Below are 27,314 nucleotides of genomic sequence, written 5' to 3' on the forward strand. Positions count from 1 at the left end.
GATTATACAATTAGAAACACACTTTGAAAGTCAGAAAAAAAGCTTAGGGTGATAAAGTATATGTTTCTATCGCTCTTTCTCCCCCTCTAAGCTCTTTCGGTGTAAAAAGTGTGAACTAACAAGCGTCCAGCAGCTTGTAACACAAAGGACCATCTACACATGTTATTCAAGAGAAGCAGTGGAGTCTGGCCAGGCACTGCCGTTAAAAAGAGTGAGTGAGAGGGAGAGAGTGAGTAAGCAAAGCTGTATAGTGATTTGCCATTTATAATTGGCCTGCAATGGTAGATGGTGGCTGGCAAGGACTGTTTTTTTTTTTTTTTTTGTTTTTTTTTTAAAAAACACAATCTGTGCCTGCGGTCGGGGCGATGCATCGCTAATGACAGAAAGCCAGAGTGGTGTGGAAGCACAACAGCGCCTGGTGGCTACAAGGCCAGCACTCGCAAATATGTTGTATCAGATTTCAGATAGATGATGTTTCATGGTAACAGATCATAAAATTGCGGGCACTTTCTATTTCAAATGCTTATCTTCACAAGCGAAGAATTGTGGGCAAAAGTCACATTGCACATTAAGGGCATTAAATACATTGCCAAATGCCACATTTGAAACCTTTATTTATCCACCAATATTTCACTGAGCTCTTTGCTCTTTGCCAGCAACACTGCTCATACTCCCTACAGTTACACACAGCCTCGCTGATAACTACCCATTAAAAACACTGAAGCGGTTGGGGGTAAAGGTCTAAGAGAACCAACCTGAAACCGATGTGCAGAAATACATATTTGAAAATAGAGATCTTATCTAAAAGGGACCCGAGGACACTCAGACCCAGTCCGAAATAGACCAAAGGATAATTGCACCCAATTCAAAATGTGGTCGACCCCGTAGACCAATGGTACGCCACCATTTAATGAGGGGCCATGGTCGAAAAGAGCAGCAACACCAACAAGTCCTCCAAATTAAACTTGCTGAACAAAGTTGACCCCAGAGCTGTTGCACGTGAGCAAATACACAGCCAGCCAAAGGAAAGAAAACAAAATATAAACCTACCAAGCAACTTAATAATTACTACGTGATTAAGATTAGGGATCAATTGTGGCCATAGTCAAATGAAACCAACACTGATGAATACATTCTTCTGCATCTATGTTTGCCCCTCTAGCCACCCGACATCCTCCCGCTGTGGAGTTTTGGCTCTATGACACACTCTTAGAAATAAGGGCTCCAAATGGGTTCTTTCTGGGCTGAGGTTCCACCAACTATTCACCTCTGAAGAACCATTTTTTGAAGAAAGGGTTTTTCAAGGATGTTTTTGTAAGACTAAGGGTTAAAAAAAGTTTATTTTCCCTGCAGTGATTATGATGCACCACATGATCAGTGCTGATAGCTTGGATCTGTTTGGACATTAGACATATCTGACACACAGATCCAAGGCTTGCATACATTGAATTGAACTCAACCCAGCCTGATTAGAAGGTAATTTGGACCCCATTTACTTGCATAGCAGGTTGGGCCTTGGAAAAACTAAGTGCTCCTGTGACCTCTACTTGGGGTGCAGTACCATATACCGGGGCGCTAGGGCATTATTTGTTGAGGACAAGTAGCAACTTTTTCGAGTCTCCCTGTCTGGAGAATCAAACCAACAACCTTCAACCAAACCTCTTCTAATCTCCATATAACACCCACCATCCCCCACCCTCTTGGGCAGGCAGAACAGGGCCCAGATGCCCAGCCATGGATAAGGTTTTTTGATAAAGAGCCCCCACCACCACCTCACCCCCATCTCTTCCCCTTCCTGATGCCTCCTCCATAAACAATGAAAAGTTAATGAAGAGGTAACTTAATGATGTAATGAATATAGCGGAGCCCAAGGTCAAAGCTGGCTACAGTCTGGGGCTGGGCACAAGACAGGGCCAGGTGATAACACACGGTTTTAAATGCCTCTCTCTCTCATGCTCGCACACAATCACAGACACACACACGGAGTCTCTGTGTGCATGTAGATTTAAACATTATTTGTCAGCTGGCATTGAGAGAACAATAAACATTTTTGAATTGTCTGCAGAAATGTGCTTTGTAGCTTACATGTGTGCATTTGTATGTTTGTGTGTGATGGCGGGAGGCGTGTGTGTGTGTGTGTGTGTGTGTGTTTGTGTGTGTAGGGGATGGAGAGATGAGGGTGTTTGAAGTACTGTGGATAGTAAGAGTAGAGGGGTGTTTCTGCATGTTTTTAAGTTTTGTGTGCATTTGCAGCTGTGAGTGTTTGTGGCTTTTGCATTCTTTCCTGTGTGCGTACAGTACACACGTGTGTGTGTGTGTGTGTGTGTGTGTGTGTGTGTATTTGACAGAGTACAGGGACTTGTTCTGATGTTGAAGCTGGTGATTAAAAATTGAAAAGGTTTGAATGACACAGTAGAGAGTTTGGCGGAGCCAGGTACGATCGATAGAGCTCTGGTGAATGGCCACTACCCCTACTTGTTGGTCTGGAGAGCACTTGGGAATGTGTTTGTGTAAGGCAGAGAGAAAGTGTGTGTGGGGTGTGTGTGTTATGCCTTTAAATAGTCTGTAAACCTATTACACTTTAAAAAGACATTATTTCCCTGGCAGCGCAGAACATTTACTTTGAGTTTGCTTTAGACCAGCCTCGCCACAATGTTAGAAAATGTCTGGATTTGTGTAAGCATGTGTCTGACAGTGGCTGTTTTTATCTCTAACAGTGAAAAAAAAATGCCAACCTGACACATCTGATTCATTGGGAAAAGAAGTATATGAGTAAAATCAAAGAGGAAGAGGAAAGGACAGTATACAAGAGAAGGAGAGATGATAAGAAAGGAGGGGAGCATAGGAGTTCTTAGCGCCAGCAGCCAGGTGCTCTCTGTCTTCGATCTGTTTGGCCTCCGCCGGGCTAAAGAAGTGTCTACACCTCACTTTATCCCCTTATAGCCTCTCACACCACAACATATGGGGGAGGGGAGGGGGAGGCTGAGGGAGGACTGAATGGAGAGGATGGAGAGTAAGGCAAGGCAAGGAAAGAGAAATGACAGTATGTAGAAGAGAAGAAGAAGCAATGAGGATGGTGGGAATGAACCAGGAAGAGACAGACTAATACAGTTATTGGCCACCAAATAATGGATTCATAGTGCTGGTTTGCGAGCATATACACAAATTATAATGACTAAGAGTGTCGAGCAAAGTAGTGTTGATAACAGCATAGACTTTATTACATCAGCTACCTCCTCCACTATCCTTTGCCTTTAAAGGTCCTATATTTTAAAAGTCAGATTCCCATGTCTCTTTTAATATAAAGCAGGTATAGGTGCTGTATAAATACGCTAAAGTACAAAAATACTCAATCCACAGATAAATGCACACAGTTTAAATTCAGAAACTGTGCCGCTGAATGAGCCATCAGGACTTTCTTGAAGTTCTGATGTCACAACTATACTATATAGACCTAACTGCAGTGCTTATTTACAATAACTTCCAGGTTGAAAATCCTCACGTCATGAATCAATTAGTCCATTTTTAGCCACTTAAAAAAAGCCCCACCAAATTCAGTATTATTTTGAGTATATGCTATTTGTAGAATATTTTCCCCGTTTGCCGTCAGACAGCCTTTTCTGATGGGGAAATCAAGACGTTATTTCAAAGCCACCAGGCTCTGTTGACAGAAAATTTGCAGCAGAACACTGAGTTGCTGGTGTACTGCGGCACTGATTGGTTAATGTGTAAGATAAAGTGGAGCAAGTACTCAGATATAGCGTACACTACCACTAATATGGATTTTTTAAGGTGGTTAAAGTTTGTTGTGCTGTGGCCATAGCGGTACATTGCTTAACCTCTGTGTCGCTAGATTTGGTTTATCAAAGATGATAGCAAAGCAACAACCAGAAATGTAAGATAGATCGGGCCACTGTGCCCTACTTACATAACTTTAAATGTCACTGTTACGACTGAAAATGACAACAGATATCAGCAAGTTTGCACATTTTACATATCTCCACAACTGTAATAAATGGCCAGTCTTCCAACTCAAAGTGATTGTTGTTGTTAGCGCAACGAGACAGGCGCTAAAATGGAGCGTCCCAGACAAAGAGTGAATACAAGTATATTCAGGCAAACTGTATGAGGGGGAAAAGTGTTTTTTGAACATTAAAGTCCTAGTAGAAACACAAAATACCAGTATGAACCTGAAAATGAGCATAATATGGACCCTTTAAACTTGTCTTTAGTCTGGTGTAAAATTGAGTTTCTTTGGCTGTGCCTGTGGAGCTACAAACAAGATTATTTCTACATCCCGAGCAGGTCTGTTTATGAGAAACACTTGTTTAACCAAAACACAAATTTTCCACCTGCTCACACATTTTGGTTTGTCTGGTCAGAGGCGGTGTTTAAGTAAAGTGTAGTGCTGCATTTAGACATCACAGAGAACAGTCATAGTCTGTTGAAGCAGCAGAGACATGGTGAAGCTACAGCGAGCGTACAGCGTTAAGGGCAGCATGGGCCATGCTGGTGGCTTCCTTTCAGAATAAAATGGTTTTGCAGATTCCTCCTTTCTCACTTGAATCCGCAGGGAAAATAAGAATGTTTCTGCATATGTGTTTCTCATTATGATGATATCACCAAGCTTTTATTACAGTGCAGCTTTTTCTGGTGGCAGTGTAAGGTCTTGTCTTCTCTTTGTGAATACATTTTCACAACTCTGAAGGATTGGTTTTTTGAAGATATTCGTTACCTTTCAAAACTGTTAAAAGGAAAAAACAGATTTTCTATTACTTCTGCACATATATATTGCATATAGATAAGATGACAAAAACAAAAAACAAAAACTAACAAAAAAAATTCACTATCAGCCAGCTTGCCCAATTATTTCATTGTTTATTACTAACAAGGTCAAAGGCCATTTTTGAATGATTTCCCCAAGGTGATGTGTATGTGATAGGGAAAAATGGAGACATCATCAGACCTGCCTGGAAAAGCACTGGCTGACGTGAGACACAAAGCCACAGTATGCCCGACTTTTAAGAAGCCACAGGTTGAACCAACAGCCTCCAGCCAGCATTAAGACGCTGCTGTTCAACTGATGATCTTCACTGCTGCTGCTTGTAGGCAGATAATCTGACCATAAGCAGCTATATTAAACTTAATTTGGTTGGAGATAATCAGGTTTTAATTACTATCATTGTTCAGAATGAATTAGAAGGTGATTGTTAAGGTCAGGGTCCGAACTCTGACCTTTGCAGGTCAGTGATCAGGGTCAGCTTGAGGACAAACAGCCCTGCAGTTAGGAGGCTTTCAGTGGCCTGCTTAAGAACACCTTAGCAGTCCTTCATCTTACTGCAACCACATCTACAAGTAAAATTCAATTTTTTTTAATTGAAGTTTTAAAATTTAAACTTAGTAAAGATTTTTTCTTAAGATTTAATCACCTAAGAATTACATTTGTATGTAATAATTTGGCATCTGCAAAACGTTTCCTGCCAACAATTTGCCTCGATAATTTTGCAGGATCTGCATGTTACAACTAAGATGTAGGTACAGAGCTAAAACTATCTGGATAAGGCTTATGGTTATGCTGTAAAACTAGGCTACTAGTATGAGATGGGGCATATGGATGGAATTTGTAAGATAATGGATTGAATATCATATCCTTAAAGTCCCTTTCCAGATAATTTTGTAAAAAATACTTGCACTTATACTAATATTTAGCTTAACATGTTTTTTTCCACATAGCCTAATATTAAAAAAATGAAAAGTGGCTGGAAGCAGAAGTTAGCGTTACCTTGGTCCCAAAAAGTTTCTGATACTTACACCTTTTGATTAGCAAGATAATTTTCCCAAATTAAAACCACTGTTATTATTTTTAACATGCAATTGCCATTAAAAAGCTAATGTCAGGCTAAGCTGTCTTTTTCAAGACACATTAAAAGCTTCAAAATTCATGAGCTGGGTAGGCTACTGTATTTCTCATATACACATATATTTCAGGCATCTAACCAAAACCCCCATCAAAAAACCCTTTGAGTTTCTGAAGAGGGAACCAGGAGTGCTAATGCTAACTGATTTCTGGGTTTTAGTAGTCATTTCTGCAGCCCTCTATTGAGACGTTTGCTTGCACAAGGTTTTGCTTTTGCTTTCTCCAGCGCTGCTCGTGCTAGGTTGACCGGTGAAAGAGCAGTGCGCAGGTGGCTAGCATTAGCATTAGAGGAAACTCTGAATGATTCGGGCATAAATGTTTGAGCTTCAGTCAGACTCAGACTCAGATAGGGAGTCTGTTGTGCACCAAAATCGGCCACTAGCATATGTATCAGAATGAAAACTGCAGTTAGCATCTTTTATTTATGCTGTTTTCTTAGCTTGTGGGCTAACTGGCAATGGGTGACACAGCATTAATGGTTATAAAACATACAATAATATTTGCTACAATGGGGTTGTTGGTAGATAGTGAAAGGAAGCACCAGAGTACAGTTTACATCCAAAAACTACACACTGTACCGTGTTTGCTGTCAAAACTTTCACTATGCTAATGCTAACGCTGCTCTTCGTTCTGACAAGTCTGCTTTGCGCTAGAGATTTTAGGTTTCGTTGCCGGTGTAATGTCACAGTCTGCTCCACAGCTGATATGTGTTTCCCATATTGGACAGCGATTGGCTTTTGTATCAGTGACATACCTAATCTAGCTTGGCATGTTTGAATCTCAGATTTTAGAGAAATGCACAGACATCGCTTCCTTCAGTAAAGGAATGTAATAACACCTCTCTAGTTACAAACTTTGCACAGATTCAAGTCAGTATAGTCAAGGTCAGACATTTTAGGTAACAGAAAAATTTGAGTGGAGAGGGGCTTTAAGTTACCCTTGGAGTTGTTTATTTAGGAGGTGTTTTTGACATAGGAGTTCGTATGTTTGTCAATCCACAGATGCTGTCTAGTTGGTCAGAACATTACTGTGACTTTTTCTGTGGTTAAAAAGTGGATACTGTGGTTTACAGAGTTCATGCCTCTCTGAGTGTGTATGTGTGTGTATGTGTGTGTGTGTGTGTGTGTGTGTGTGTGTGTGTGTGTGTGTGTGTTATGTTGCATCTGCAATGTTTGCAGCACTGGTGAAGTGTGACCAACCCTTCCAATGTAACTCATTGATTCCTGGTCCCCCAGTCTTTGTACACAGCAGTGCCCACAGCATCACTCACACTAACCCTCTATTGAAATCCATTTGATCGTGTGCTTTTTGGCGGCTCGGCAGGCTGCGGCAGTGCTGCTATACTTGCTCACAATCTTTGTCATGAGTCATTCTCTCCCTCTTTCTCGCAGGTTTGTCCTGTCAATCTTCTCGGTGTGCTAAAAGCACACTATACTAAACTTAGCTTCCCCAAGGCAATCTGTGATCCATCTGATCTGCTGGACAGCAGGCATGGTAATGTACTGGCACTGTAAGATATTATATTATAAGCATGGATGCTCTATTATTAGATGATAAGAATAGAATATCTGCTGTGCTGTGTTTTATGAAGGTCAAAGAATTGAATCAGAAATATTTCAACGCTGACCTAGAATGTTTTTGCATATTATTATATTATCACAGTCTCATTTTAAACCCCATAATGTCGCCTGAACGTGGTTTAATATTTATGGTTCGTGTTTATGTTTATACTTTAACTAAAATGTGCTTTAGACCACATGGTGAAGATAAGATCAACATGCGCTTTATTGTCTGGTTTCAATATAAATTTGTACACGTTTAGTATCCAAGTCTGCAATCACATCCAAAGAACAAGCAAGGAAATCAGGAGTGTAGGAATGTGTGGAAATGTGGCTGCTAATGTGCCGACAGCTCACGCCATGTGTGACTTCCTGTGTACCATATTATCAAATCCATTTCTTTATAAGGAAATGCTAAATATTGTGAAAGCACTATAGACCATGATCATATGTTCACCACAAGAGATTTGCTCTCCAAGTAGACAATCACAAAATGCAACAGCATGCTCAACACATGTGGGTTTTGATCGAGCACTCGCATCACACCGTCTGATCTTCCAAGTTTCACCGAGAGCCTGCGAGAAACGCCTGTGTATGTCGAGCGCCGTGTTAACTCCGGGTCATTTTGACAAGTGTAAACACTCAATCTCTCCATCAAATTCCATTAAACTCTGTAAGAACACAAACACACACTCCAAAAGAAGCCCCCAAGCAGCAGCATTAAACAAGTGCTCTCATTTGGACATAAATAGTGTGATCTTACTCATAAATCACGCTGAGATTGTACATTTGGCCCGGGCAAAGGCTTCAGGTTCGCACACCCCTTCTGTAAACAGGTTCTCCTTCAGCCTCTCACAACTTCGGTGTGAGTCGGTAGATGTGTGAGTCTCTATGTTTGTGTGTGTAAATGTGTGTGTGCAAGGTTACTGGGCTTGATCCATTTTAAAAAGAGCCTTGCTGTAATCAAAAACAATAACCGCTCAAAGCGTAAACTCTTCCAAAGCCCCCCCCCCACACTCTCCCACCCTCCCCTTGAAGTATGAAATAATATTCTGTGTGTGGGCCCTGGCCGAACGCTGAGAACGCAAACATTTCACAATAAAGTTGTTTAAATAAAGGCCTTGGCATAGATGGCTGGGAGATAGAGGACATGCTGCGTTAATTACAAGCGCCCGTTAAAATAAACCGCCGGTATAAAATATGACTCTCTCCCTCTCTCATTCTCGGGGATTTGAACCTATAAAATGTCAGCGAGGTGTGTACCTCAGATGTGCTGTTTGGAGACCAAACACAACAGCAGCCGCTCTGGTTAGAGATTGGAAAAGAGAGATAGACAAAGAAAGAGAAAGAGGGGAAGGGGGGGCAAGATCCACAAAAAAACACAACAGAGCTCTACAATCAACAAAGAAAGCAGTGTTTACTCTGCATTTAAAGACTTATGAATTCTTCTCGCCCCCGCCTTGCCGTTGCATGGCATTAACTGAAAGGGAAAATAGCCCAGTTAAGCACCCGGTTTATTATTCTTCAAACTCTTGTCTGAAAAGTAATATGCTTTAAAGGCACAGTAAATGTACTGGTGCTCTCGCCTCTGTATCTGTTTCAGCCTTTCCCTTACTAGGCGGTATGTGTGTGTGTGTGTAAGTGAGTAAAGTTACATCGCAAAGAGAGAGAGAGGCACAGAGATGGATTATTTTTCCTGAAGCGTGGACTTAAGTTTCTGCTCTCTGCTGCTGGGTGGCCCACTCCTCTTTAGCCGTGTTAACATAAGAATAGAGGGGTGGCCAGGGGGGTGAGGGAGGGGTGGGGTAGCTGGGTAGCTGGTTTAAATTATTCTGCGCCTCCGCTGCTGCATAGCAGGAGCTGTTGTTATCCACTTAGAACATCAGACGATTTGTTCCTTCTCCCTCTCTCTTCTCTCCCTCTCTCAACCCTGTGGGCGTCTTTATTCGGGACCCTTTGTACCAGTGTTATGTTATAACTCCTGTCCCGGCCAGGGTGCACCTCATTCCCTGCCACTTGTTTGCTTTTCCTGTCCTGCGTTTTTTTTAAAATTCAGATAAAAAAACTTTAAAGTAACTTGTGCTAACTTGAAATCTGTTTTTGCCCTGCAAAAGCTCCATATCTGATTTAAACCCCTCAAAAAATTTTGAAGTTTGATTTTTTTTTTCAGCTGATCAGCACAGTGATGCGTTTACCTCCAACTGAGCTAAACTAATCAAGCCCCCATTCTCGTGAAAGATTCTGCCCCCGTGAGGATTACCTCAAAAATCTAAATATCAAATGTTAACTCTCCGTACCGCGGGCTGTCATCCAAGCTCAGTGACGAGTGCTGTGACGCTTGCAGGCCCAGATGAGGAATGCAGTTATGAGGAGATGTTTGTATACATTCAGCCTGCGCCTTGGAAAGCAGCAATGGTAGTTGAGCACAGCTTAAAGACATCTGGATGCGATGAAATGCCATTTGTCTAAACAATCAAGAGTCTTACCAAAGCCACCCAACGTGTGCTGTGCTTTTAGTACATACTTGTGCAATGTGCTTCAACAGAAAGCGTTATTGACAAATATTTCATTGCGACAGCCTCATGGGATCTCAAAACGAGAATTTTTTTTTTTTGCATCATTCCAGCTTTCTGCTGTAAACATAAAGCATTTGTGACGGCTGTGTACTTGAGGATGGATGAGATGCGGGGAAGTTCATTTTGAAGTGGGGGGAGGGGGGGTGGTGGAAATAAAGAGACATTAAACCATGGTGGCATTTGATTATAAATAAGACAGAGGCAAATCAGTGAGATGGTAATCTAAATACTTAAATGTAATGCTCGTTCTTGCTGAGAAAAAGAAAAATGTTGAATAATAAGCGCTCATATTTTGTGGTTGACCACTAGCCATCACTGCAACAAAGTGTTTGACAGAGTTTAAATTAACTTGACTTACAAAAGATACAGTATCATGATGTCAGGATGGATTTCTGTGCACGTTAAAGACACAAAATCACAAGATAAACAGATAGAGAATGAGGCATCATCTGTCAAAAGAAATGCCACACCTATAGATTTGTTTTCTCCTTAATTTCATTTAAACAAATGGTCTGAGCAGTCATGGCAGCCAGTGCTCTGACTATGCCAATGGTGTGTGTGTGTGTGTGTTTGTGTGTGCGTGTGTGTGTGTGTGTGTGTGGTGGTGGTAGTGAAGGGGGCAGGCAGACATGACTGGGATAATAAGCGTCATGGAATCTAATCAGATTTCTAAGAGGAATTGATTGTTGTGAGGCAGCCGGTGCAGGAGTGGGGTTGACAATAAGCTGAAATATAAGTGTTAATTTTTATGCTAATCCTCTGGCATCTCTGTGTGATGCAATTTGGTCCAGCAGCCCCTCGACTTTGCGCCGCAGATATGAAATTGTCCCGCGCACAGAGAAAATGTCAGCTTGCCAGACCCTGAAAGCTTGTAATTTATTAGGTATGTTTCTATTAGTATGTGTCACAGTTGTTAGGGAGCCACATGCGCAGGCAGGCAGCCACACCACCTCGTTCTCTCCCTCCCTTCCCCTTCTTTTTCTCTATATCTCACTCTTTCTATCCCTCCGCCTCATCCTCCTTTCTCCATCTTTTTTTTTTCTCCTCTACCCGCACAGCCATACACTTTTTTAGCACACACACAATGGCACACACCATGCTTGTTCTTAAGATGGTCTCGGCTCAGTGGCTGCTACACTGGGGCCTTAATGTATTATCATATATCGGGTGGTCCTTGCCCCCTGGACAAAAGGCTATTTAATACAATTTAATGACATTCCCAAGAATGAGGGAGGGGGGTTAGAAAGTGAGGGATAGAGTAAGAGAATAAAAGAGAGAGGGAGGGAGGGAAGGGGGGAAAGAGAAGAATAAAAAAGAAAGGCAGAGGCCCAGATGAAAATAGCATCTGTGTTTTTCATGGCTCGCCCATGCAAACATTGCAGTGTAAAATGCGTGACTTTCCCTCCTCTTTCTCTGTGTGTGTTTCTCTCCCTCTGTTTCTGTCTCCACCTGCAGAATAAATGTAGTGGGGAGGCTATCAGGGCCTTTGGAGGCTGCTCAAGGTGCTGCAAGTAGTGGAAGAAATAATCAGATTTTTTCATTTAAGTAAAAATAGTAATGCCACAGTGTGAAAGCACTCCATTATACTATTACTACTGTATGGCAGAAGTCTGAGGTATAACCCTTAAAGTTTGTATTTTTCACTGTGAACTGCACAGTCTGCATTCATCATGCAGGATTCAGATTGCATACCCATGCACAAGGGATTCACAGGAAATAATGTGTGCATGTGCTGGACATGATACAGAGGGCTGGTGCATGTGCACATTTCACTCATAATGTGGAAAACATCTCACTTCCAACAAAACTCTGGGGCCTAAAATGTCTCCTAAAAATGATGTCCATATATATATATATATATATATATATATATATATATATTTGCAAGAGTAAATATTTTTTAAAAGAAGTGTAATTCTACCAATTTAACTTTTCTTTTTACACTCACACTGAACATATTTGCAACCAATTTAACTTTTCTTTTTACACTCACACTGAACATATTTGCAAAACTGCTTCTGGAAAGTTTTTGTGAGTATCAATTGAGGCTGGTTAATAGAGGGCACACATGCGGTGCCCCAGCAGCAACAATGCTTAATTCAGAGTCAGCAAGCTTAGTATCTATAATCAAATTTTTGAAATAAACAACTAAAATAGTTTTAACTTTTCAAGCAGTTTGATATGACTTCAAATTGAGATATATGTGAAATTAACTGTAAAAAATATTGGGTCTATTTTCTGTCTTCCTTAATGGGCACCATCGCTGCCATGCAGTACACACTAATTCAGCACTAGCTTCTAATCCCGCCTCCATCTAATACAAGTGAATGGGTGTAAATTGGATGCAGAAGACAGTGCCAATAACCAGCCAACCAATCAAACAATTGGATTCATGAGTGATTGACAGAGCAGCCACTGAGGACCTCACGAACAGACTGTCCTGTTTGTATTTCTCGCTCTTTCAATAATTGTAGCGAGACAGACTTAGCCGCTCTATTCCAGTCTTTTAAGAAATAAAGTATTTTGTGTTGAAAATACACAGGGGACATACTGCAGCACTTTGCGTTCTCAACTGCATTCAAATGTTTAAATTTAAGTAAACAGTTTTTAGTCCAAGGTTTGTTTTGTTTTCTCAAGGATCCTTCTGCTCGGTGACAAAAGAGACAGTTAGATTAAGTAGCAAAGCGGAGCTGTTGGTTGGAGAGTATTTACTTTTCTGACTCAATCGTTGAGTAAATGTAACAGTCCTCCACAGTTGGATTCAAGGCTTAGTGCACCAAGCTAGACAACAACATTGCTAGTGATGAAGTAAGTAGAAACTCTCAGTGCCTGTGGTGCCACCCAGGTAAATACTCACCAGTCGCGACCAATGGGTACATTTTGGCTAAAGATTTTGTAAAGGTCAGAAAAAGATTGTGGTTGTGCTAAATGTTGAAAAAAAAAATCAACATTGACATAAGACAGAACTTGTTGACGCTTTTCACTGTTTAACCAAACCATGATCCCAGTGAACGTAATCCATGCAACCAAACAATACATAAATGTAGTTTTTAAAGGACACACTTTCTTTGTCTGTAGCCTATTAGCAATTGGACAAACTGCAGGTGTTACCACCAGTAACCACAGGTGTCACCAAACAACCCAATCACAAGAAAAAAATATTGGCATTGTACATTTCTGCGAATCATGTATACATAAGTTTTGTATGTTATTACGCAGAAAATATATTAAATGTTACATTTCTTTATATAACACTGTGGTTAATGTGTGGTTAGGTTTACGTAAAAAAACATGTGGATATAGTTAGGAAAAAAATTTGGCTTGAAAAACCTGCTTTTTGTTGCACTACCCCAGCAAGAAATGCAGTGCTATCTTGGTAAAAAGCAACTGCTTTTCGTGGCACTGTCGCCAGTGGAAAAACGATGACACAGACACACCAACATCTGATGGCTAAAAGTTGCTAGATAAACAGCGATGAGTTGCTAAGAATCTAACTGGGTTTGTTGTTTGTTGGTCTTGAACAGTGGTCTGCAGCTTTGTAGGAGTTTCACCAGGTGTCATGCCATCCACCATCCCTTCCACCTCCAGATGACAAAGTCTGCTTATACTGTATTTAGTCACTTTGAAAATGTTGATATGATATGTATGAAATGGACAAATGATGAATTGTAATTTATTCATGGTTTGCAGAAATGTACGATTCCAGCATTTTCTTCTGGTGACTGGGCTGCACCAAATCAATAAGGACCAAAGTCTTATGAATTATATTTTTAACTACATATATATATATATATATGTTAAGCACAACCCCTGTCAGAGCGATGCAGTATTGTATACTGCAAATTGTATTACTGTCTTTTTTTAAAAAATTGTACTACAACGTATCCACATACAGCTGTTTGTATGATATTCCTACAAATGGATTGGCACCCAGAAATGACATGCTGTACTTAACGTAAAGATACACGCTTACCATAAAGTTACTGTGGTTAGGTTTAGGAAAAAGAAACATGGTGACAACGGTCTCCTGGGGAAAGTCCTGGAGGAAAGTCACCTGTTCTGTGATCAATCCACTAATCCAGTCTACCTCCTTACTCCTTCATTGCTCCTTTGTGATAACAGCTTTCCAAAATACTTGAGACATGTACAAATTCTGGCGCATTGCTTTCCATAGGTAAACGCGTGACCTGTTTTTTTTTTTGTTTTTTTTAACAAACTTGCAAGTCCCTTTCGGTTCATTCACAATGGGCCTGAGAACCACTTTTGGATCATGACCCACCAATTGGGAACCACTGGTTTAGAATGTACCAACACATTTTGTTAGCTCATTACATGATTTTATGTGAAATAAAAAATTCCAAAGTAACTCTAGCTGTCAAGAGTAAAAGTTGCAGCAGTTCTCTCTAAATTAGTGGAGTTTAAAGTAGCATAAAATAAAATGATTCAACTGAGGCACCTTAAAACCGTAGTCAAATACAGTACTTGAGTAAATGTACCTTCCACCACCTGTTAGTAAGCAAAATACAATCAGTTTTGGCAGAGATGTCATCACTGAAGGATAACAGAAAAAAAGATCCAGGGACAAACAGTGTGTTTTCGTGATTTTTCAGCAAAGATGCTTCTTCCCGCTAGAAATCTACTCTATTCTATTTTTAGTCATCGCCTGCTTTATGTTTAAACACAGTTAAAATCACTGTGCTCCCTGCTCATACGTTGAGTGGCACCAGAAAGCCAGTCAAAACTGTACTCAGCGGGCCCAGAAAACACACTGAAAGGTTTGGATGCAATTCACATATAGGTCAATTAAATGCAACAACATCTGCTCTCTCCCTACCATTTGCATATAGCATTCATATGTTAATGATGTCCCTTGTTTTTTTTTTTCTGCATGTGTGTATGTGCATGTGTGTTTGTGTGCGCTATTTGTTTCTCTCTGTGTGTATTTTTTTTTCCTGTACTTCCTCCCCTCCTCCCAGTCTCTTTGTATCGCCAAACAAAAAGAGATGCAGAAAATTTGGATTCATACTTCCTTTTTCGAAAAGAAAAAAAAACCAGATACTCCCGTCCTATTTTCACTTCCTCTCGCCTGACGATTAAAGGGGAGGTTAGACGAGTGCCACAGTTGTTCCATTGCCGTGCCCCTGATTTCGACAAGAAGCCCCTTTAACAGCAGAGAAGGCAAGGCCCTCTCTCTTCCCCAAGCAGCTTAATGCCTTATAAATCAATGATGACACAGATGGACTAGCGATAATCTATTTAGAATGCCTCACAGCAAATATTGTTGTGCAGATGATTAGACTGCCAGTTATTTTAACTCAGACCCCTAAACCCAATCTTCCGCTTCTCATAATGCTCCTCAGATTTATAGTGGTAATTTGGGATTTGATATTTTTGTTATTTGAAATAAATTTAGCAGGAAAGACATGTACAAAATGGTCGAAATTAAAAGTGAAATCAGGTTGTCGCAGGGCAGTGTGTGTTTGTTTGTCTTGGTGCGCGTGTGTGTAAAGCAGAGGGTGTGTGTGTGTGTGTGTGTGTGTGTGTGTGTCTTGGGTGGCATGGGCAGCTTGAGGAACAAAAGACATGAAGAGGTGCTGGTGTCTGTGCCAAGGCCATAATGATAAGGCATGTTTCTTTAAAGAAGGGGGAGACAGACCTTTAGCAGAATTGTATCTCCAGGGCATTTGGGTGTGTGTGTGTATGTGTGTGTGTGTGTGTGTGTGTTAGACAGTCTAGTGACACAAGGGGGGTTAATGGCAATCCAGGGTCTCTGCCCCTTTTCATGGTCGATGGGTCTCAATTTAGCGTGCGAGGAGGAGGAGGAGGAGGAGAAGGAGGAAGAGAGGAGGAGGAGGAGGAGTGCAAAAATGAAGTGGAGGTTGTCAGACGTGGCAGCTGCTCGGAGGCCCTGATAAATATAAGCCCTTATTGATCGGTTGAAAATGAAAGATCCCCGAGTGGCGTGCAGTATTTAGCTTCTTGTCTGCCTCGTGTCAGCGGTGGCCTTGCCCTGGAGGGATAGATTTTCAGCTGTGCCTCCGGGCACCGCAGCTCGCTGGCTTTGATTTCATCTTTAACCTTTTTCGGCTGCGTTCCCTTGACCTCTGCAGTGTCGCTCGCTGAATTTGTTAGATTTTCATCTTGACATGGACCCCTTCCCCCCTCCCCATCTTCTTCTTCCTCGCCACCCATCACTGTCCTCTTCTTCAGCCTGTATCCCCATCTTCCTCTTCGCCTCTTCAGGTCTATATTTCAATATCATCCTCTAATCTTTCTGCTCCTCTGTTTCTCCCTCTAGGTGGCCATTCCAGTAAGCAGTAGTCAGTCAGGGGTGACAGTGAGAGGCCACTTGATCCGAACAGACAGGTTGCACTCCAGTATGCAGTTGGTGTGTTAAGGTAAGCTCACACACACAGTTCATACCTTAGCCTGTAGCAAAAATGTCTTCAATTTGGAGATTTTTCACATTTTCCCCAAACCCTGTATGATATTTGCTCCTCACACTGTAACGATAAAAGAACAAGACACATACACACACATAAATGCACACATACGCTCACACACTCCAACTGTTCGTCATTCGCTCACCATTTAGTCTTATCCCCAAAGGCACTCTGTCTTAAACCAAAACACACACACACACACACACACACACACAGTCACACAGCTACAGTACACTGCTGCTATGTGCGCAGACAGAACTTGTAACAATCTGGATTGTGATAATCTATGATAATCATCCACCACATGCCACCTAAAAACGCACATGGGTGGCATTCAACACCCACACTGGCACATTGCTTCAGTGCATCTCGCCTCCCTCTGCCGCTCTCCCCAATGTCACTACCTCCAGCGTCAATGTCACCACTCGGCTCCTTATTTCTCTTTTATGTATGAGGAGGCTTGCGCTGTAACGCATGGCGAAGGGGGAAAAAGGAAGGAATCTTGAACAATTTATGTTTGGCATTAGTGTAATTGAATCCCACTCGTATATCAAAGTAAGAAAGTTGCGAGGTGAGGGTGATATAAATACAAGGTAGGGATCCATGAAAACACGGATCTGTCCCTCCCCTTTTCCCTTGTCTTCCGAACAATGTCTCCCATCTCTTTTTTTATTCTCTCCCTCTCTCCCCTCCTTTAGCTAGATGGATGATAAATTCCCAGCCAGAGAGCCAGCAACAGCTGTTGGCAGACAGGCCTGATATGAGAATAGCAGCATAGGATGAGCAGGCATTAAAAATTAATATGCTATTTAGCCTAGGTGTATTTTAGGTATTTGACATTTTCATGTCCGGGACAGACTAAATTTATTCATAGTACAGAAAAAAAAATAAAAAATAAAAAAAATAAGAAGAGGGGAACGGGTGTAGGGAGGGGGAGGAGAGGTGGGAGAGACAGAATGCAGAACTGAAGGCCATTCTGGTTTTATGGTCACCCTGTTTCACCTTGCCTCCCACCACAGTGGTGTTTGACTACATCTTATATGTCTGCGTCACAGTAGATGTGATATGATGAGGTTGGTAGTACTGATCACACCACACACAAGTGGACACTGTTCTTCAGCAAAACTCCTTCATTTTTACACCTCTACACTTAGAGGGTCTATTGTGTGTGTGCAGGCAGTATTATTGCCAGGCTAACATTTATATGTTAATACAGTATTCTCTACTAGTGTTCAGTGGCACCCCCAGAAATTTCATTACGATGGCATGATGGGGTCACAGAAAATCCTGGGGTGGCACATCCAATCCAAAAGTTATAACTGAATTTAAGGAATTCTATTATGCTTTTGTAGTGCACAGGCTAGTTTAAGGCTATGTCAATATGAGAGTTAAAGAATCGCATACTTATATAGCTTGATTTAATATTTAAAAGTTAAAGGGACAGTTCATCTTCAAATCAAAAATACAGATTCTTTCCTCTTCCCTGTTGTGCTATTTATCAGTCTCGATTGTTTTTGTTTGCATTGCCAGTGGTGAAGATATCCACCATAGAGATGTCTGTCTTCTCTCCAATATAATGGAACTTGGCTTGAGGTGCTCAAAGTGCCAAAACAATACATTTAAAAAACTCAGCAATGTCTCTCTCCAGAAATCATGACCCAGTTACTCAAGATAATCCACAGAGCTTTTTGTTTCACGTAGGAGCTATTTCCTTTTTACTGAGCTACTACTGTCAACCGTGTCACTGCACAGGAGGAAGCGTGCATTTACTGCTAGCTCTACTAGCACCACTGAGCTAGCTAATGTTACTTGAGGTGTCCTCAATGAATGAATGACATTCAGCAAAGGGCCACAGGTCAGATTTGAACTTGGGCCGCTGCAAAGGACTTAGCCTATGCAGTACGAACACTTCACCAGGTCAGCTGGAGGTCGCCTTGGGACTATTGTTCTTCTACTGAACTACACCTGCTAACCGTAGCGCCACGCAGAAGGAAGCATGCATTTTCAAATGGATGAGAGGCTCTTGCTTTTGACAGCGTGAGATCTAAGCATTAATGGTATGATGGCACAGTTGGCGGTTGTAGTTTGGTGCAAAAAAACAGTCCCTATATGAAACTGCTCACAAAAGGGTCATGATTTCTGGAAAGAGACATTGCTACTGAGTTTTTTAAATGCTTTTTTTTGGCACTTTGAGCACCACAAGAGTGCCATCTAGTTCCATTACACTGTAGAGAAGGCAGACATCTCTACGGCTGATATCTCCAATACTCGACTACTCACACCAAAACAATTTAGATCGCTAAACAGCACTACAGGTAAGAGGGAAAATATGTATTTTTGTTTTGGGGGAGAACTGTCCCTTTAATGTTACTAATTATCTGATGTGCACAGACCACAGTAATACCAGTGCAGTTAACAAATTGAGGTTCACGACAATTTTTAATGTGTTATGCATCTTTACATGTGTCAGGCAATTCATTGTTCTTCAAATAGATTGTTGTCCTATTAAATAAATAAACAACTTTAAAGGTTTAATTTAAATGTGTCCATTGGATTGTAAGGAACAAAACCTTTACTGGGAACAAGACCACTGAAGTTTAAAAACACCTGACAGAGGCCTCTAATTATTTTTGATTATTTCCGTGAGGTGGGGCAGCAACTGAATGAGGGCAGCCCTGGCCACCCCTTGGCGGCACCACTGCTGAAAACCTGTCTAGTCCTTTTTCACCGCTCCAGGGAAAGTTTTGTGAAACTGGTGCCTAGACACTGTTGTGATATCCATTACAGCAATATTCAAATGCTGATTATATATTATGTTTTTTGTTTATTATATTATTCTTTTTCTATTCATGATATTTTTATATTTAGCTTTACAAGAAAATTTGGTATTGGAGACTAACCTCACTGGGAAAATGTCAGTATTGCTCTGTGGTCAAACACCTGTAACAGCCTCAAACTTTCAATCTTGACCTGCAGAACAACAGTTTAACACAAAATGATCATTACAAGGTTCACTGATGTTGCTTTCAGCCACATGTTATGTCTTTCCTTGGTGGATGGATTTGCTTAGTTGTCGTGGAGATGGTTTATTTGTTATCATGTGACCTAAGTATGTAATTTAGTCACTTGACAACAGGTGGTCATACATGGGGAAATCGTAACCCTTGTCCATCCTGGAACAGAGACATTAGAAAGATAAATATAACTGATATAAAACCACCCATTATCACGTGACCATCATTTCAAACTTGGTCATGTTTTTGTAAGAGGATCCTGTAATGAGAATTTCTCGTCAAACATACATTTACAATATCCTGACATGCGAACTCATGTGGTCATGTGATAAGTAGCTATTTTCTCTCAGAAGTTAAGGTGGAAGTAGTGTGGCTTTACACCGCACACCCTCTTTAGAGGGAGGTTGGGTGAATAGTTTGCTCAACCAAGCATGTGGCTTTGACACGGGACTGTGTAACTGGTTGGGTGTTTAGTATTAGAAAAACAAAATAAAAGCCTTTTGGAAGGTGATGTGTCAGAGCAACATCTCTTCCCAGACTTCACATCTTAGTTCCAGGAAGAAGACAGCATGTGGACATTAATGTGTAAAAATGAATAAAGCTAAAGAAAAAAAGAAGATGTTCAGAGCAGTTGAGCTGCATATTGATGGGGAAAAAGAAAGAAATACTGTAGTAGAGTAGCAATATCCAGTATTCTCATTTATCCAGATTAGAAAACGCCAGCTGTCATTACAGACAAAATACTCAGCAATGTAAACTTTACATTCTGTTCAATTATAAACATGATTCAATGCATCTCTGCTGCAAAATACACCATACACACAGAAATGTCTGATATTGGCAATAAATGTATATGATGCATTTTTATGTTGTATATATTTTGGTCATGAAACTCTGACTCCCTTTCCAGTGGCCCAGGATTAGGAAACTCCTCCACTGCCACTGAGCCACTGTTCCACAGTCAAACACAAGACCCCTGGAGGTCCAGACAGCAAAAGTACAAGTCCCATGCTGAGCCATGCTAGGACAGTCCTCTCTCTCTATCACTCCCTCTCTCCGTCTCTCCCTCTCCCTCCCCCCTTAGTGATTAATGGCTAATGCTGCTCTAGTACATCTCTATATCCCTCCTCATCCCTCCCTCGCTAATCGTTGTGAAATCTTAGACATGGCCTGGATTTGGCCTCCTGGAGAAAAAAAGGGGGGGTCGGATTGGATTGGGGAGGGTAGCAATTTCCACCTCCCACAGCATCCATATCACTTTTGACTTTCTTCTTCCTTCATATGCTATTGCTTCCCTGTGTTCATATACATTAAAAATAGCAGATATTTTTACACTTTGTTCATCAAGAGAAAAATTTAGGTCAGTCGGTCGGGGGAGAGACTCTTTCCTCTTCTGTACACTACCTGTGTGCCATCCAACTCTGTTTGTATGGTACCTACATATGGTAGGTATGGTACCTAATACATCAGTGATGTATTACTAAATCTTTTTTATGATGATAAAACAACATGTAGTCATCATACATACTCATACTATGTACACGTCAGTCCATTTATATGGTATTTAAATATGTTAAATTCAAACTTCAAACGAGAGAAAACCAGAGACTCTCCTCACCTGAAAAACTTTATTCATTCAAACTTTAAAACAACCTGTTTATGTCCTCTTATGTCCTCGCCTATAAATAGAAAAGGAAAAAAAAAAACTAAAAGAAAAGATACATGTAGTGTGAGTTTGTTACAGTACCACAAGAAAGCAAGGAGGTTGGTTGACTGGGCATGCAGGAAGTGGTTTGCATCCCAAAAGTCAGTGCTGGTTTATTTAAGCTTGACCGCAATCTTTTTTCAACCATGACCAAGCAGTTTAAGTTGCATAAACTTGATCAAACCTTGGCCATAAAAATGGCCATAGCCATAGAAATGGATACCAGAGAAGAGATGCAGTGGGCAGCATGTGGCAAACCATAGGAGGCAACCAGTAAGTGACAAAGGATCAAGGAAACCCATCTGTATTCCTGAGTACTTTTTAATAGTGATTGGTCACGACTCCTCTCTCAACTTGTCAACTATCCTTTTAGAGGGGAAAAGATGGGAATGACTTTATAAGTTATGACCTGGATGATATTCTGTCTCACACAGGCTCCGCCATCTACTGGACTATACTGGTAATACTCTCCTCAAAGCATGAGCACGGAATCGCCCTCTTATATTTGCATAAATATAAGCAAAAAGCCAGTCAGTCAGGATGTGCCTACCTATACGTGCAGACCCCACAGTATAGAAGGCAGCACAGGGTTGGGTGTATGTCACCTTTTTTGCACCTGACTCTCCTCTGGGCATGATACACCAACATGTTGTCATGCTCCTTGACAACCTGAGAAATGCGGTGCGCACGGTGTCTATTGCTTGTCTCCCGACCTCTGCAAGGTTAGGCCATGGCCCATGCATACTACCTGGGTTTGCTGGGACCCTCTACTTGTCAGCTGGGATGACTAACTTTTAGCTGGTCAGGATCAGGTTGGCTGGGTCCATGTTATGTTGCAAGAGGGCGTTAATTCATCAAAGTCACTGCACCTATAAAGTCCTGTAGAGGGTGTAACCTGTGTGAGATAGAACGAAAATTATGATATTGTAGCAACTGGTTTTGCTAACAATGGCTAACCTGACTTGAAATGGAATTGCTGACAACAACTTGGTTTTCCGACTTGTACTGGGACATGATCAACTCTAGCGTGATGCCATTTTCTGACTTCCAAGGTAAATGAAACACAGTATATCCTTAGTTCTATTAGCACAGGTGGGACCCTCGACCTAGGGGGCCTGTCGGTCCCATGCTGTTTGATGAAGAGACACCCTCTGTCTTATATTTTGTAGGGTCTACACATGTTTGGGTAAACACATCCTGATTGGCTGTTCGGTTTATTCAGATTTCAGTGGGTGAATGTTTGCCTGTGACTGGAGAAGAGTGTTACTCATAGTGTCCAGTGGAGGGCTCAGCCTGTACTAATAGAACTAGGGTTACAGTATTGTAACCTTCATTATGGTGCCCTGCATAATATATGCATACAGACAGTGATTGGCTACCGCGAAGGAAGGATGCATTAGAACCTTGCCTTAGTCTGCTGTCACAGTCTACAAATGACAAATGTTACATTTATTGATGAAGACCCTGACACGCGGTTGAAAGCTTCAGAAAAGCTGTAGTGGAACATTGGTTAAGGTTAGATTGACAAAGTACTTTTTCAAGAACAGGAAAGACTTTTCACCCTCAAGTGACCCCAACAGTGAATAGACAATAGTATAGATGACATCACTAAAAGCTGTCTTTAAATCCATATAATCATAACCACGGTACATGCACCTGTGCTAACTCACCAACCAGCTTCTCACAGCGTCACATCAGTGCAACAGCAGTATTACTTTGCATTGTCTTTATGTACCCGTGGTTTAAGCAATTACTCATCTTCCACCTCTTTCTTTACACCCTTCGTTTCTCTCCTTTTCACCTCTTTGTCTGCCAATTATTTTATTTCCTTTCCTTTTTCTCCACTTTCACCCTTCCTCTCACCTCTTCCTCTACATCTTCATTGCTCCAACACTTGGCAGTAACTTGCCGTCGCAGCGCTGCACAGAACTGTATATACGCTGCCTGTTATTACCTTGGGGAACGTTTAGCAGCTCTGTGTTTAACACCATATAACCCTCGCTACATCAGCAGCGGCAATGCAGAGAAAAACCTGGGAGGTGGAAACCAGAGACGGCTTGTGTTAGGTGAGTGTCTGACTGATCACCACGATGAAGACGACAAGAGAGGGAAAGAGAGACATAGAGAGAGAGAGAGAGAGAGAGAGAGAGAGAGAGAGAGAGAGAGAGAGAGAGAGAGAGGGAGAGGGCGCATGTGACAAGCCTGCTTTATTTCAACCTATTGGATGATCAGTGATTCTTAAGGAGAGGGAAAATTTCTTGCGATATCTCTCACTACAAAGTAAATAGAAATCAAAGCCCTTCACGCTCCGAGACAGAAGCACTATATGAAAGAAACTATCTTAACAACCTCCTTCATTTCTGCTCTTTCTTCCTTCTGTACTTCTCATTGATTTCACGTAACCGGTGTTAAGTGAAACTATTTGAGAGGCAATGGATCCACTTGACTTTCTGTCTCAGAGGTATGCAGCGATTGGCTCCCAGTATGGTCAAATAAAGCCTCTAGTAAATCTATCTTTGGTAGTTCTTGTGATTTTATATTCATAATTGTGAGATCAGACATTTTTTTACAGTCCACCCAACAAATTAAAAGTAAAATTGGGACATCAAGTTAAGATTTCTTCTTTTCCTTTGAGTTGCTCACAGTTTGTGACGGTGTAGTTTTCAAAGTGTCACAACGGCCAATGTGCCTTTGAGTCTGCAGCCTCTTGGCAGATTACCGTTGCTCCCTATCATTCAACCCCCCCCCCCACCCTCCCCTGACGAACATATTGTACATATGAACTAGCCCCCCTCCCACATCCTCCACCTTACCCAGCAACCCCCACTGCACCCCACTCATCCCCCCTTCTCCCTGATAGGGATCTGTGGGCGTTGATGCCTGTCTCAGAGGAGTTTTTGAGGGGTAGGGGAGGAACTTGACAGATAACAGGACTACCAAAGGAGTCAAAGCTGAGTCATGTCCATGTCCATCAATGTGCTTGTCCACAAGCACGGGCGAAAAAGTCACGTAGACCAAACATCGACAGCAGCTCAGGGAGAGACACTGTCAGGTGATTATAAAAAGAAAAAAAAAAAGAAAAAAGATTTAAAGAGCGTTCAGGGGGATTGGGCGCTGAGACATGAGCTCACACACACTTACACACACACACACACATCCGTTCAGGGGTTTCTCTCTCCGTCCCATCATCCTCCCAGGATATCAGGTTGTAATTGATATATGGGCTTGGCTGTCTCCCCCCACCTCACTGTCGTACGTGTGTGTGTGTTAAGGTTGGCTTATCTAGATTTCACCCGTGATTCTTCCTATTGCCCTCTCTCTGGGCTGACCCGCCACTTCCCCGCGCGGGATGGACAGAGATGGATGAGCGCAGGAAAAAAAAAGAAAAGAAAAAAAGAAGGTGCGTCACTCCACAATTCCACAAAAGGCCTAATGTGTTATCAAAGTAACTTCCAGCATATTAGCGACAAGAAGCCCCAACCCCCTCATATCCTCTGTCCCCCCTCCCAGCACACACCGCCTCCCTCTCCTCCTTTGTGGCATTGCTCGCTCGCCTCGGCAAGCTTCCTGAATTAAACTGCCGGCTTCCTGTTCTTTTATATGCACGGCCACATCTGGGGCGCCCGCTCGCAGGGCCCCGCCGCTTAATAACAATCACCTTCCCTTTCACTCGGCCCTGATTGTTTCTAATTCGCCCTGACAGATAGTAGCTGACAAGCCGCCCGCGCCTCCCTCCCTCCGTGACCCGAGCTCACTCAGCACACTTATAAGGCCTGTCATTTTTAATATTTGATTTTCACTTCGTAAAAAGTTATGTGTTTTAGAGCTGCCACAGCCACCATCGCCACCCCTCCCCTCCTCCCCAATCGTATGATGAAATCAGTATTTAACTGAAACCACACCGAATGGCTGTCCCTCCCTTCCTCTCTCCCTTCTTGGCCCTTTCAACTTCATCCTTTTTTTAAGCCTCCTGCTCTCCATCCCTTCTTCCTCCTCTTTCATTAATTGTCTTTCTCTCTTTCTGCCTTCATCATTTCCACCTTCTCCTTTCTTTCTGTCTCTTTCACTCAATCTCTTCCCCTCTCTTAGTTTATGAAGACAAAGCAAGTGGGAGAATGTAGCAGCGGGATTGTACAGACTCATGTAAGCCAGTGTCTAACCCACAGTGAGCCACCTTTGCAGCCACATTCATCCAGGCGTATACAGTACAAAGCCACACGGCTAAGCACAGAGCTGTGTGTATTGACAAATAACCGGCGTCCACATCCGTTTGTCAGACATGCAGCTTACTGGCTTCTAGCGTTATTTGCTTTCCATTGATTCCCATTAAAGGTATATGGAGCCATGTAAAATGCATATCAGGTAGGCTGATCATTAAATGAAAGGATGGATTCATTGACAGCTTGACGGATGACATTTTGCCGAGCGATCCATATAGCCCTTCAATGAAAACACAATTTGGAGCTTAAGACAAAGAAAAAGACGGCATTTAAGATGGAGGAGAGAAAGACAATGATTAGAAGATGGATTCACAGCATTACACAGAAACCCATTTTCACCACCATTGTGCATTAACACAACATTGACACAGTCTTTTAAAACACCTACTACCCCATTTTTTTTCTCCATCATGTTGACTGATGTTGATATAATATCCTGGTGGCATCACTGAAGGCTTGTCGAAATACAGCACAAAACTGATTTCCAGAAAAAGCTCATCATCATCAAAGATCACTCTTTGCCTTTATTTGACAATTAATTTTCAAAATCGAAAGAAGATTTGGTTTGAATCTAGCTGGGAATTAAACCAGTATTCAGTGCCAACACACAAGGTCTTAATGGAGCTAGTACAAGGTAGAGGTTGTGCAGGTCAAGGTGGTGGATAGGCTTGAGAGATTACCTCCTGTCACAGACCTGTAGTTAAGATTTGTCTTTTTATTAGTTGCAAAGTCACTTGTTCCCTAACCTAACAGAGTGTTGTGTTGCCTGCCTCTAACCGTATCTTAACCCTATTGCGTGTGGCGCGACCCACCGTCCACAAAGCTGAATTCAGACTCATGAACCTTATTACTTTATCATTGAATACTGACTGAGCGAATTAACATGTTTTTACTTTTTAGATGCACAGTATGAAATTAACAGTAAAAATGTGTCTATTTTATATTCCCTTTCTAAATGAGTGCCTTCCCTGCCATGCAGTACACACTGATTCAGTACTAGTTCCTCCTAATTCTGTTCCATTTAATACAAGTCAATGTGGTGTAAAAACAGCACCGAACTCAGCACCCCAAAACCACAAAAATAACGGGATTCATATGTAATTGGCAGGAGCCAATCAAGACCCTCAGACAAGACAGGCTGTCCCTATTTGTATTTTTTGTGCTGTCAAATTGGTCAATTGTTGTTGAGAAAAGAGACATCTAGATTTAAGGTCCAGTGTGTAGGATTTAGGGGCACCTACTGGCAAAAAATGGAATATAATATGTTTTCATTACTTTATAATCAAGTGAAGATAAGAATCATGTTTTCATAACCATAGAATGAGCCTTTCACAGAGTCCACCGTGTTTTTCTACAGAATGGACAAACAAAACACTGGCTCCAAATAGGGACATCCACGTTATTGTATTTTCGCATCGGCCATTGCAGTTCTTCTACACGCTTGGCACATGCAGCCTCCCCGCTAGATGCCACTAAATCCTTCACACGGGACCTTCCAGTTACAAAGCTGAGCTCTTGAATAGTTTTCTGATTCAGTTGTTGCGTAAATGTAACAGTGTCCTATATTTGGAGTCAAAGCGAGACATCAACAACACTGTCTTGAACATAGTCTATTTGCCATGACAACAGTCTTTTCCTAACCTTAATAATATCATAACTGCCATGTGTGGATATTGGAGAAAATAAGAATTTTAAATACACTGATGTTAAAAAAAAGTAAGCAAACCAACAAACAAAAGAAACTTGTTCTTGAACGTAACTCAATATCAATATTCCTGTGTGGTAAAAGAGTTAGGCAGGATATCATTGTTTGCCATGGCCAACTAAAACTGGTACAAATCATTATTATTACAAATATAGCTGTTTCTGATCTGACACTG

At 41.6% G+C, this 27,314-nt stretch overlaps 1 protein-coding gene across 2 annotated transcripts in view; it reads left to right on the top strand.

Moving 5' to 3' along the window:
• The window catches only part of znf536 (zinc finger protein 536), a 242,856-nt gene that overhangs the window by 80,062 nt on the left and 135,480 nt on the right, over nt 1-27,314 (top strand). For both annotated transcript variants that reach the window (XM_050045695.1, XM_050045705.1), the window contains one exon: nt 16,351-16,450. The gene's annotated coding sequence lies outside the window, so the exon portion shown is untranslated. The remainder of the gene's footprint in view (nt 1-16,350; nt 16,451-27,314) is intronic.

The sequence above is a fragment of the Epinephelus moara genome, chromosome 1 (assembly GCF_006386435.1).
Source record: "Epinephelus moara isolate mb chromosome 1, YSFRI_EMoa_1.0, whole genome shotgun sequence".
Lineage (NCBI taxonomy): Eukaryota > Metazoa > Chordata > Actinopteri > Perciformes > Serranidae > Epinephelus > Epinephelus moara.